This window comes from Lactuca virosa, chromosome 1 (assembly GCF_052849685.1).
Source record: "Lactuca virosa cultivar CGN04683 chromosome 1, Lactuca_virosa_CGN04683_v6, whole genome shotgun sequence".
Classification (NCBI taxonomy): Eukaryota; Viridiplantae; Streptophyta; class Magnoliopsida; order Asterales; family Asteraceae; genus Lactuca; species Lactuca virosa.
Window position 1 is genome coordinate 20916534 of NC_136426.1, and position 14017 is coordinate 20930550.

Sequence of the window (14017 nt, forward strand, 5' to 3'; positions counted from 1 at the left end):
CCAGAGATAACTTCAAATAATTATGAATAAACCATTCAGCTCGGTAATCATGAAATCAATCAACATGAGTTCCATTAAAATGAGGATAGAAATTTGAACTTTTAAGAGTAATTCCTTTGGCAACCAAAGTACAATATACAAATGAACTAATCAAACTATAAGGGCATTGAGGTTTCATGATTAATGTCTAAAAAATCACTAAATTCAACTGTTAATCAAATAAACATTCGATTAAGTGAAGTTATATGAATTGAAGAGTCAGTGAAATTGACATAATATTTCGTTCAACCATTTTAGCGAACAGTTGGCGGGCAAAATTAAGCACACATATTTTAGGAAGAAAAACAACAAATTGTGGATGGAAGTAGATAGAGAAGAAGGGTAGAAGACGCCAGGGACAAGGAAAGAAGGATTTTATGTTAAAAAAAGATTAAGGAACATCACTTACCTTAATATTACAAACATGGAAAATGATTACTTGTTGGAACGTAGAGTGAGAGGAACGAGAGAGGTATCGTGAAATGTGTATGAAATCATTGTCTGGATGATCTAGAAAAAAATCTATAAATGGATTGAAACCCTAAAAGCGTTGAAATTTTGGTTGGTTTAAATTCAACCAAAATCTAAAACGAAAGGGGAAGGATGTATGTTCACCAAGAAAAGTGAAAGAATTGATGAGCGTTTCTATTTACCTGATTCGAAGAGGTGATGACAGATGTGGCGTGAAGTCCCATGGAATGATGGTCTAGCGTGTAGCGAGATGGATGGTGGGAATGGATAGGATAGTGAGGGGCTTTTGTAATGCACCGCCTTTTCCAATTGTGATGGTCCGATCTCTGATAGAACTAGGAGGCGTGAAGGATTTGTAGGTCACCGATGATTTTAAAGAAAGAGACGGAGAAAGATAATTGAGATTAGTGAGAAAATCAAGGTAAATACCATAATTACAGGGGATTATATTTGATATAATTAATTAACATTATTAATAAATATGTAAGATTACAAATATATCCTTATCTTGGTTTTTGAAATAATTGGACCATATTGATCCTACATCTACACAATAGTTGTTCATCCACATTTGAACCTACCTCTCTCTCTCTCTCTCTCTCTCTCTCTATATATATATATATATATATATATATATATATATATATATATATATATATATATATATATATATATATATATATGTATATATAGGTTTAGGTTCTATGGAAAACAAAAAACCCTAAAAATCATTAAAATGCGTAAAAAAAATACTTAGAGATCACAAAATTTTTTTTTGAATTTTTTTATCAAAAAATCGCAACTTTTAGGTCAAAACCGCTGAAAAAAAATGTTGAAAATTTTTTTTTTTTTTTTTACAAAAAAAAAAGTTGATTTTTTTTCAGCGAAATTGTAAAAAATGCTGCGATTTTTTGATCAAAAAATTCAAAAAAAAGTTTTCTGATCTCTTGGTATTTTTTTATGCATTTTTATGATTTTTAGGGTTTTTTTGTTTTCCAAATAACCCTTCCCTATATATATATATATATATATATATATATATATATAGGTAAAAGCTCAATGAGAACACCCAAAAGTTAAGAACCTAAGAACCATTTAATTTTAGTTTATTTTTATCTACTATCCAACAATATTTCTAACACTTTCAAACAATTCTTACAAAAAACTTAAAACCTCTCAAACTCTCTCAAGAACACAAAACCCAACACCACCTCTGCCACCAACCTCCGCCACCTGCCGCCAACCGTCGCCGCTTACCGCCTCCGTCATCTGATGCTTTCTGTCGTCGAAATGATGAGTAGTCAAGGTTTTTCGTTTCAGATCCACCTTTAAACTCCACTGATCTCAGATCTGGAGTAAAAAACTCCACTGATGGAGTTGTGACCACCAGATCGACGTTGTTCTTCGTCAACCACCAGATATGACGTCCAAATGTGTAAGTTCAAGTTCAGATTTGTGATTTCCGCCACCATCGACGTCCAAATATGCAAGTTCCGGTCTAGATCTATGATTTCTTCCACCTACCGCCGCCGTATTCTACCGCCTTCCGTCGTCGGAATGTCGAGTAGCCAATGTTTTTCACTTCATATCTACCTTCAGACTCCACTGATCTCAGATATGGAGTCAAAAACTCTAGATCTGTCGTTTTGTCTTCTAGATATGCAAGCTCAAGTTCAGATCTATGATTTCCACCACCACCGGCGTCCAGATCTGTGAGTCCGGTCCAGATCTATGATTTCTGACAAGCAACCATCTGAACCCGTTTCCGATTAACATCAGACTTGTTCTCCTGCCATTTGTGTCGCCATCGGAGCATCACAAGTCATAAATCTCAGCCTTCATCGTAACATAAAGGTGTTATTCTTGAACTCGTTTTTCCTCCAGTACTTGTTTTTTCTTTATCTGATTTGTTTTATGACTCATTTTTTGTTCATCATATCTATACTCCTCCTCTCCTTGATATATTTCTCTCTGATTTGTTATATGGTGGTATAGTTTAAAAAGTGAACTTATGGAAAAAGATGCATATAAGGTGTTTGATTAAATGCTACAGTGAGGTTTTCTTTTAAACTCTAAATAATGAATATTGTAAATTAAGGTATGAAAGAGTGCATGAAAATGTAATGTGAATGAAACTGTGAATATAATTTAAATTAAACTGTGAATAAGAGTATTAAATTGTGGAATGTGTAAACTAAATTATGTATTTTTTTTTACTTTCTGTATTTTTATGTATCTTACCGGAGAAACTATTGTTTTATGGTTATTTTGTTGTGAATTGAATTTATATGTTGTTATTATGTTAGTATTTTACATATATGTATATAGGTAAAATACATAAGGTATATCGATTTTTTTTATTGTTTTTCCTTCTATTAAACTGTGAATTTAATATTTTAATCTCTCATTTGTTGTTTACTTTTGTTAATCATTTTTTAATTGCTATTAAGTTATGAATCCAAGTTTGGTTTCTTATTTGTTATTATATTTGCATAAAACATGTTATTCACAGTTTATGTTTTATGGTTATTTTGTTGTGAATTGAATTTAGATGTTGTTATTATATTAGTATTTCTAGAAAAAAAATCAGGTTTATTTAAGTTGTGATTGGGATGTTTTAATGTTTCAATTATATTTTAGTTATGTTATTGTTAGTTTTAAATGTTATTAATAATAAAATATAAGTTTTAAGTTGTGTATGCATTAATTTTTATAAGTTTTAAGTTGTGATTGCATGATTTTTATAAGCTTTAAACTACAAATGTGTGAACTTTTAGAAGTTTTAAGTTGTAAATGCATGATTTTTTATATAGATCTGATTATTTCAATGAAATACATAAATTTTATGCTTTGAATGCATGGTTTTATAAATTTTAAGTTGTTAATGAATTATTTTTTTAAACAGACCTGACTACTTCAATTAAAATCATAAATTTTAAACTGTGAATGTTGTAAATATATGATTTTTTTTGAAGTTTTAAAGTTTTTTATGTTAGTGTTTTCTCAAATAATGTTAATTTAGTGTTTTAAAATTATGATTAACGTTTCATCAATTGCTTAGTTATATTAATGTTAGTTTCAACTGGTATGAATAAGTAAATATATGTTTTAAATTGTAAATACATGATTTTTTTAAAAGTTTTAAACTGTAAATACATGGTTTTTTTTATAAGTTTTAAGCTGTAAATATATGATTTTTATACATATCAGATTGTTTCAACGAAATACAAAAGTTTTAAAAATCCATATCAGATTGTTTCAATGAAACAAAATATATAGAGCTAGGTTCAAATGTTTCTAGCAACTATTGTATGCATGTATGCACCAATAAGAATTGAGAAAATAATTAATCATTAAATAAATTAACAAAAGGGATAATGGTAATTAGTATATCTAATTATGGTAAAAAAATAATTCATTTAATCTCTCCTTAATTAGTTAAACCCTACAAAACCAACATCCTTAACCCTAAAACCCCCCATTCCGTCGACTGAACAACCCAAACACCAGCACATACTCCGGACCGAGAGAAACAAGGAAGACAGTCGACTGCCATCGTTGAGCCACCACCAAATTAACGTTATCTTCTCCCCCTGTGTTCTGCTTGACTGCTTCGATCTAAATTCTTTGCGCAACAGAAATATGGCCTCAGCCACTTTAACCTATACGTTCTACAATCTCAGCAGTCTAGGCTCCTCCAAACCTCAGGTTCAGAGAAGTTTTGACACTCGCCGTACGGTCAGAACTGGAGGAAGGAATAGTGAAGTCCGGTGTGAGGCGGTTGGAGTCGCATGTAATGCCCGTGTTTCTAGGCTAGGCATTAATATTGACATTATAGTCTAGGTTAACCTTTGTAACTCATTTTGAAGAAATGAAAATGAATTATGTGAATATTATGTGAATTATGTGTTTTATGCTTAATTATTAGGGTTTAATTAATTAAGAATAAAAAATGAACGTCAAAAATAAATATTATATAAAGCCGATATCTATTAAGAAACTTGTAGTGGGCGTGACAAGGATTACATATATATAAAGAATACCGAAATCCGAGTTATAACGAAGAAGTTATGACCTGTCGAAGTTTCACGACAAAACCGGCACGGTGCCGAATGTCATAAAAAGTGAATTTTTGATAAACTACTTTTTAGCCTTAGTGATCTAAAAGAAAGTCGTAGTGTTCGTTAAACCGAGAGTAGGTATAAAAAGAACGCCCAAATCTGACTTCGTATGAGGAAGTTATGATTTTTCGAAGTTTCAGCTTAGCAGCAAACAGCTAAAAACTCGAATTTTAGATCGAGTGATTTTTAGCCGACACGACCTAAACGAGAATCGAAGGTCTCGTCAATAGTAGCACAACGGTAAAAAGACAGACGAAAACGGACGTCGGATGAAGAAGTTATGGATTTTTAACGGATTTCCTGTCCTGATCTGTTAAAAATAACAATATAAAAATTAAAGTCAAAATTAGCCAACGAAGTCTAAACGAAAGTTTTAGAGCGTAATTTTACCTACGCGTTCATATAAAGAACGTCAAAAACGGAGCTCGTATGCGAAAGTTATGGATTTTAGAAGTTTTTGCACAAAAATCGAGAAATTTCGCATAGGTGGCTTCGGCCACGTCACCCTTGCCCAAAACGTGCCACGTGTCCGAACTGCTGAGTCATCCGAGGTCACCTGTCGACGCGTGTCGCATTCCCTTCGGACCGAAGGCTCGGCCAATCAGAGGCTGCCTCGTACTCCCTTATGGCGTGTCCGAGTCTCGCATATGGTGCCACGTCCGAAGTCTCGGACTAGACCTCGGTCCAATCAGAGGCCGACACCGAGCCCCTCGCATGCGCAGCCCACGTGCGAGCCACCATTGCACCTTCGCCCTGCTGCTGCCGCGTGTCCTCGCTGCTGACTCCCCATTCCTTAGCCGACTTCGGACCCCCCTATAAATAGAAGGCTTGCGAGCCTTCTCGGATACTTTTGGATTTTTGCCATCTTTTACCCCCTTTTCAATATTTCCTTCATTTTAACATCCCCCAAAGCCCCTGTATCAATTATAACCCCCGGAATACGCCACGAAGTGCCCGAGAAGCCCGAGAAATTTATCTTTTCGGTTTCGAAGCCCAACCTTTGCAGAGCCTGGTTTCTGAATAAAACTCCCGGTTTTATTAGAAATGAACGTTTTAGGAAACGAATTGCTGCCCGATTTTCAGTAAATCAAGTGAGTGTATAGTCACCTTCATTTTACACCTAGATATGAAGTATTTTCTATAAAATACGTGCTACGTGTAATTATATTAATTGTTTAATTGAGGTGACTGTTGAATATATGTTTTATACAAATTTTAAACTGTATATGTATTTCTATCTACAAATATGTTGGGTAAAACATGGGTAGATAGTTGATGTGTAATGAGATAAAATGATGAGAGGCCTCGATGTAATTGTGATCCAGTCATCTAGCGGAGTTTGGATGACGACCACAGACTTTTCTAGACAGTCCAGTGGAACGCTGGCAGGCTCGCAACCTGTAGGTGTTAATGAACTTGGGTGTTCATTCGTTGTACTCCATCCCCCTCATGGTTGCCTTTAGGACATGTATGGCTGAGGAAACCCCTTAGCAGTAGTGTCCATCCTGATGATATTCTTTAGGCTAGGTCCCTTGTGATAAGTGTTTAGGGACGTAAAGTAAGGATAACGGGAAATGGGTAATCAGGGTTATTGTTGATTGATGAACTTAATAAGTTTATTATTACTGTGGGTTGAAAACCCTATATGCTCACCAGGCTCCTAAGCCTGACCCACTCAGTTTTTTATGTTACAGGTAGTGGACCCCGAGCATAGTCGGAGGATGACGAGAGATTTTTGGATTATAGGCCAGTAGTTGTAAATAACTGTTAAAAGGCTTATAATGTCTTGTTTATGCTTTTGATCTGTATCAGAACATGATATCTCGAGGTTTTGATATGAAATGAAATTATATATTTCTTATAGAAAGGTTTTGACAAACTTTTATCATGTTTTGTTTTGGGGACCAATTCCGCAACATCTTTTAAAAGGATTTCTCTGATTTTATTTTAAAAAGCATAAATTAAATCGGTCTTTTCTGGCCGAGAAATTAGGGGATGTCACAGTTGGTATCAGAGCATTAGTTTAAGCGAACTAAGAAATTGTAGGATTTCTAGACTTAAACTTAGAATGCTAAGTGATGATTGTGAGATGAGTGTCTACCATATTTTAGACACGAGCACTAGTTTATTTTAGGAAAGATGCCTAAAATGCTTTTATGTGCTAAATGTTATATGTTTGCCATATATGCCATTATTTGTTCGGATCTATGGTCTGTTGCCAACCGGATCTGGAAACCTTATGTGTGTAGGATTCTAAGCGTACGATTACGATATTAGAACTAACATGTAAACGTTTCGGAGTGATAAGGGAATTTAAATACCTATCGAGGATAAAGACCTAAATTCGCCTTATTCGGTATATAGATTATAATGGCAAGAACTCGTAGTGGAGTTGCAAATGCAAACGGAAACAGGGATCAACAACCTCAACCCCAAGTAGTTGAGCAAGTACCTGTTGTAGGAGCTGCACCTGAGCCAATGACGATGGCTGGGGTACAAGCAATGATGCAGATGATGTTAGATCGCCAGATGGAGGAGACAAGGCGATTACTACAACAGAATAGGGAAGAAACTACGATACCTGTTGAACAGCCTGAGTTGAATGAAGGGCAATTAGTAGGAGGGAACTACAGTGGGACTCTTGGTCAAGCCAACCCACCGATAGTTAGACAAAACAACCAGGATGGAGGAGTTGATGGACGTGGATGCAAATACAAAGATTTCATGGCATCTAAACCACCGTGTCTATCTGGAAGTCCGACACCGGTGGAAGTCATGAATTGGATCTCCGAAATGGAGACGATGTTTGAAAGTTGTGAGTGCAGCAACAAACAAAAGACCGCACTTGCAATTCCTCTGTTAAAGTCTGGTGTATTGAGCTGGTGGAAGTTACTAGCTGATTCTGTGACATCCTGAAATTTAGGGCTGAATCTGCAAACGATCAGTTCACCGCGAACCTTTTCGTATCTCGATTGATTGAATTTTAAAGCATATTTTAGTAGAAATATAACTTCATTTCAAATACAATAAGATAGGAAATGGTATCTTATCTCAAATAATGGAAAATGTCGAACGAAATGTAAAGCACAAACTGTAACTCTAGTAACGACTGAAAACCTGAAATTTTGTATTAAGAGTTTGTGAACAAAGAAAATATTCTAGACTCGTAGTACATGTTTCTCTAATCGCGGATATATAAAGAACGTCCAAAACGGAGTTCGTATGCAAAATATATGACCGTTTTAAGAAACCAAACCGGTGTAACATTGACTTTATCTGATTTCGTAAACCGTATTTGATCCGTTGTGGCACTTGCACACCTCAGATAGAAACTCTGAGAGCGTTTTTGGACTCAGACTAAGGTCTAATATTTTATTTACTACTCGAAATATTTATAGTATAAATATTTGTAAAAATCAGAAAAGCCAGACGTTTCATACCAATTAGACGCGAAACATTAAACGCAAATCCCCGAAGTTCTACAACTCGAACAATTTATCGGATCGGGTTTTTAGAACTATTGAATTAATATCTATCAATCGGCGCTATCAGAAGAAGTTCACGACGTAGAGAATCGGCCACTTAAACCAAAATCCGTTTTTAAGACTTAATGAGTTATTTGCTTTTGGTAAAAAAAAAAGAATAATAATAATAACAAAATAATCAGCCTAGTCACGTCTCTATCTCCATTTGGACTATTGCAAGAGTCAACCATCTCAAAATGGGGGTGCAGGAACATGCTTTCTGTGGAATTAAAAACTGTGATGCACAAATGGTGTATGAATGCACAATTTGGCTTCTTGTTCTTTAATCAATCCATAAAGTTCACCATGTATCTCCCTCTCATTCTTAAGAGTTGTGCCACCACCACCTTGCACCACCTCTTCTTAACCAAAAGCACCACCAGATACTACCCACTCTTCAGGTTTTCTGTTTACCTCCTTCCTTCACTGCCGAGAACAATCACCACTAAGGAGTGGTGGTGTTGTTGTTGGGGTAACCATCAAACACCACCCAAGCACCCTCAAAACACCGCCACCTACTGCCAACCTTCGGGTCTTATTGTTGAACCACCGCTGTGGAGCCACAGACCACCGCAGCCCCACCGTAAACCACCAACCTTACACCATCATCCTTGTGACAATCGAACATCACCAAGAACCACCACACATCCACTGATTTGGTGGAGTTCCACCATCATCAACTGATTGCCAAACTTTTTCTAAAGTTTCCTTGCTAAGAGTCGCCGGAAAACGCCACCCACCGCTCACTACCGACGAGAGCAGCACCCAACAGCCTCCATCATCGGCAGTATTGCTGTTTCTGATCATCATCGTTTCCCTCCCTCCTTCCTTTCGTCTTTTCCATCGAGTTTAAGCAGAAGCGAAGCAACAGAAGGCCACCGGAGCAGCCTCTTGCCACATACCGCCGCCGCCCGTCACTGTAGTCCAGCCACCACCATCGCCTTGCTGCTATTGTAAGCCATCGCCACCTTCACCATATTTATTTTGTTTCCTTTCGTTCGTTTCCAGCCGTAAATCAGGAAATCTCGGTTTCGTTTGTTTTCTTCCTGCGTGTTCGTATTTCCCCCTGCGCAAGAACGGGAACCAGGTGAAGAAGATGTTACTGTGTAAACTTAATTACATTTTATTTAAATATAACCCTAGAAGTTGATGACATATCCACCATGGCCCCTCCACCAGAAAAACCCAGCAAACCAAGTCCTGGAAGCTTAAATGAGGTTAAAATGTACCCATCTAGCCCCTGGTTTTGAGAATAATTTGCAAAATCAGTCCCTGGAGTTTGATTTTGGAAAAATCAACCCCTATACTTTATTTATTTTAATAAAGACCACTCCATACCTAATAATTAATACCAAAACTACCCTTTTGGTTTATTAGGTAATATAAATAAACCCGACGATTCGTTTTGAGGGCACGAGACGTCACGAAACGACTTTCACGACAAGTTTCACCCTCGAGACTCGTTCACGCTTCAAGGGTGAGTGTTTACGACCCCTTTTTAATATTTTTGCGCTTTGGGGGAGAATACATGTGCTATATATATTTATTGATCTTGATAAACACTTACCGATTTCAAAACTAGTTTATAAATATTATTTCGTTAAATAATATTTTATTTACAAATAAACTAGTAATAACTATGTTTTAAGTAAATATGTTACAACTGTTTTTTTTTTTTTAAATAATACAACTAGTCGAGACAAATGATGTTTGCATACAAAATATCATGATTTTATGACAAAATATGTTATAAAGCTTATGTTATAAAAAGTTACCACCTTTGTAGTATTTCAAGTTCATATCAAACATGCATATACGAGTTATCAAACTCTTATCTTGAAATCATTCATGTACTGTGTACACTACCATGAGATTATCACTTATTTGAACGAGCATTACACAATTTTATGGATTTTCTTATCGAGTATAACCGGCTTTTCATGACAAACTCTAGTTAAGGGCCTTATGAGTGAGACATTATTCATTACCCTAAGTGAAAACAAACACTTAGAAGACCCACACCACTATAACCGTTAATCTTCGGAGCAGAGATACGTATGTATAGATCTATACGGGCTGACACCCCCACCCGTGGTTTCTAGCTACAACCTCGACCGATCAATCGAAGCGGGTGATAAATATCTAAAACAGTTTTACGACGTCCAATGAAGCGTCGTAGGGGTAGGTACAGTCACATAGCTCGGTTATAGGACTCACTATAAGCGTTAACTAGATCTCATAATCTAGAAACCACGGATCCGGTTTCTCTGATTATCAAACATTTTGAGTATGGATTTACTCACGGTTCTCTAAGTCCCAAACATTTTCAGTGTGGATTTACTCACAGTTTCTCTGATTATCAAACATTTTGAGTATGGATTTACTCACGGTTCTCTAAGTACCAAACATTTTCAGTATGGATTTACGCACAGTTTCTCTGATCACCAAACATTTTGCGTATGGATTTACTCACAGTTTCTCTGATTACTAAACATTTTGAGTATGGATTTACTTACGGTTCTCTGATCACCAAACATTTGAGTATATATTTACTCTCCGATTACCAAACATTTTGAGTATGGATTTACTCACGGTTTCTCTGAATACTAAACATTTTGAGAATGGATTTACTCATGGTTTCACTGATTACCAAACATTTTAAGTACGGATTTACTTATGATTTCTCTGTCTATCAAATATTTGAAGTATGAATTTGCTTACAATTTCTTTTTTTCAAACATGGTTCAAACTACAAAAGAATACTTTTTAGTCTTTTAAAGTATCATTACTGCGGTTAGCAGAAAACCTGTAAACTCTCACCAACCTTGTGTTGACCCTCAAAATTTCATGTATTCTTAGGGTATCACCAAACGAGCTCTCAGTCAGAAGATTAGTCATGGATTTCAGGCGACCTAGTTTATCTAGTTTTTGTTAAATCGGCCTATCTGTTAAGGCAACTTTATGAATTTATTATTATGAACTTTGTATTCAAATCTTAATGTGTAATGTAACTGCTATGTTGTTATCGTTGTAACTTGTGATGTATATTCAATTTGCTTGTGATCCATGAATTAAGTCGCACAGCCCGGCGTATTCCGCCGCCTCGGCCGGGGGTGTGACAGATTCGTTATCAGAGTACTTAACAGAATGTGGAAAACAAGTGGCGGTTGGGGTAGAATCGACTGTGATGGTGCCGTTGACGCTATGCTCAAGTACGCCGATGCTGGTCTTTCCACCTTCGACATGGTTGATCACTGTAAAATCCATGAATTCCATCTCACTTTACATTGAAACCGTAGTTTTTATTACCTTATATACGATGAATCTAATTGCTATTTATTTTCATTACCACATTGATTTCTACAATGGAATTGAATTTCTAATTTGTTTGAGTGAAATTTCTTTTCCTCTAGGTGTCCAAAAAGTTTGATTTACTGTACTTTCCCTAATGAAAGAGCAGACATGCGAGTGTTTTGGAAGTAACCACATGGCACCATCTTGATCAACAATTCTCATCCCCAAGATTTATCTTTTTTGTTAGAATTTATCCCAACTTCTTTCTCACATTGCACATACGAGTTGTTATTATTTTTCTTGCTACCTCTTTCAATTCTTCGAAATGACAAAGTTGTTAAACCACTCGTTTACTCACTTCACCTTGAATTCAATCAAACCAAAGTTCGACGAAAATATGCACCTACAAAGTTTGTCTCCAAAGTCAAAGGTAACAAAAACAATCACTCCACATCTATTTTCTTTAGATTTGGTTGTTTTCATTGTATATGTATATTATTGCACTCTAGTATTCAAGAATCTTAATATTCCATAACATACAACTAATAGTGTTTGTTCATACAATTTAGGAACCAGAAGGTGTTTGTTGGGTTCAAGAATATATACATTCTGTTAGAATTTTACATTGTAATTGTGCTTTTAGTTTAATGATTCTTTAAGAATGTTTTATGTTGGATGATTTTCGTTGTTATTTGTGAATTTTTTTATTAAGGATTAAACTCCATGATATGACACATAATTGTTTTTTTTTCAATATCTTGATTATAGCTTCAATTATATTTGTTGACATATCATCAAACATTTATAATCTTTCCAATAGAAGTATTGAACAATTTCCTAACCATTATTTATGTTTTATTCCAGAAATTTTGATAATCCTAGCTACAAGATATATCCAGTTTGTAGATTATGGGATACAAAAGTCCATATTCTCTCTAATGCGATGAATTTCGAGGCATGAAACTTTGATAATTGGCACTGAAAGACAGATGATTCATTCCTTAAGAATATTATGCAACAAGTATATTATTCTGTTAGAATATTCAACAAAGAATGTTATATTCTGGTAGAATAATATACAATAGAATGCTGAGATTTTGGCCAGCGAGTGCAGGTAAATCTAGGGTTTCAAATTTCATTCTTCTCACAACTTAGATCTGCCAGAATATATTCTATGTATTCTATCAGAATATATAAAGTGATAGTTAATTGCAAGTAACATGTTTTTAACCATTATTAGTTTTTATTGTATTTGTGACTGGAAGAATGAGTTGAAGACTTACTAATGTTGAAGAATGAATAAAGTTTGATCATACTCACATGTTAATAATATTGGTTTTTTTAAGAATTTTATTCAATTTTGTTGATATTCTTTTAGAATATGTATAATTACATTAAAATGTATAAGACTTTTAGTCTGTAAGAATATGTATGAATTTGTATTTAAGTTCGGATGTATAAGAATATATTAGAATGTTGTTATTTTTCAACCTTGGATTCAAGAATTTTGTTATTCTTCAATAATATTCTAATAGAATAAATTTCTGAAAGAGCATCATTCTAACAAAAAAAAATTTGATAGAATAAAATCGATTATGTTTACAAATTACGTTAGAATTAAAATTGAATTAATTAAAAAAAATCAAAATTTTAAAATTAGGAGAATTAATTATCCCTAAAAATCCGAAAATTTCCTTTTATAATTGTAGTTAATTGTCCAAAATACCATTTTGCTAGAATTTTTGTGATTCTATGGTACATGTTATCCTATTGTAATATCATACACTTTCAAATCATGTCCATTGATTAATTCCATCCATTGGTTCAGATCTGTGCATTCTGACACAATAGTTAGTAAAAACAAAATAACCAAAGCATATATATATATATATATATATATATATATATATAATATATGTCAAAAAAATGAAACAAAATGTATGTAGTTTATAAGTAAAATATTTTTTGTTTTTTAAAATCTATAGACGGTTAAAATAAAATGAAATTTAAATGCACTAATTTTTTAAACTTAATTTTTTTTCTCAATTACTTTGCATCAATAGTTATCTATAGTTTATAGAAAACTAAATTGCAAATTCAAAACAATATTCATGCACATGTAGAATCAATCAATTGATTCAAACTCTTTTAAGAAAAAAATTACAAAAATGCTATGTTTGAGAAAATTCATGAAACCATCTATAATAAATCACTTTAAGAAAACAAATTGCAAAAAAAACCATATATACATGAAGTGAGAAAAATTCAAACAAATGATCCAGAAGTGATAAACACAAAAAATAGGATGTATCATCAGAATCCTTAAATATATGCTAATCGAGTTGGTTGAACAAGATTATTTGCAATTGTTTGATCATCCATTACGTAGTTAAAAAGTTTTGGTCGATTACAAAAATGAGTATCGAGTCGATTGAATAAGATTACGTTATTGTTTGAATAATAAAGTTAATAATATCAAATAATTTGAACCGACATTAACATCACAAGAATTTTAACTTTTCTAGACTTATTTTGCAGTTTAATGACCTTCGTCTATTTATTTACATG

The 14017-nt window shown here is 34.2% G+C and overlaps 1 long non-coding RNA gene across 4 annotated transcripts; it reads left to right on the forward strand.

The window, feature by feature from the left end:
* The first annotated feature begins 8404 nt into the window (after positions 1–8404).
* LOC145105670 (uncharacterized) lies at positions 8405–12684 on the forward strand. Of its 4 annotated transcripts, XR_013707462.1 has the most exons (5): positions 8405–9108; positions 9533–9632; positions 11015–11411; positions 11569–11879; positions 12314–12681. It is a non-coding gene; the product is annotated as an uncharacterized LOC145105670 (long non-coding RNA). The 4 variants fall into 4 exon arrangements; XR_013707574.1 differs by having other exon boundaries at positions 8405–9242; positions 11015–11879; positions 12314–12684; XR_013707430.1 differs by having other exon boundaries at positions 11015–11879; positions 12314–12683.
* The last annotated feature ends 1333 nt before the right edge of the window (positions 12685–14017 follow it).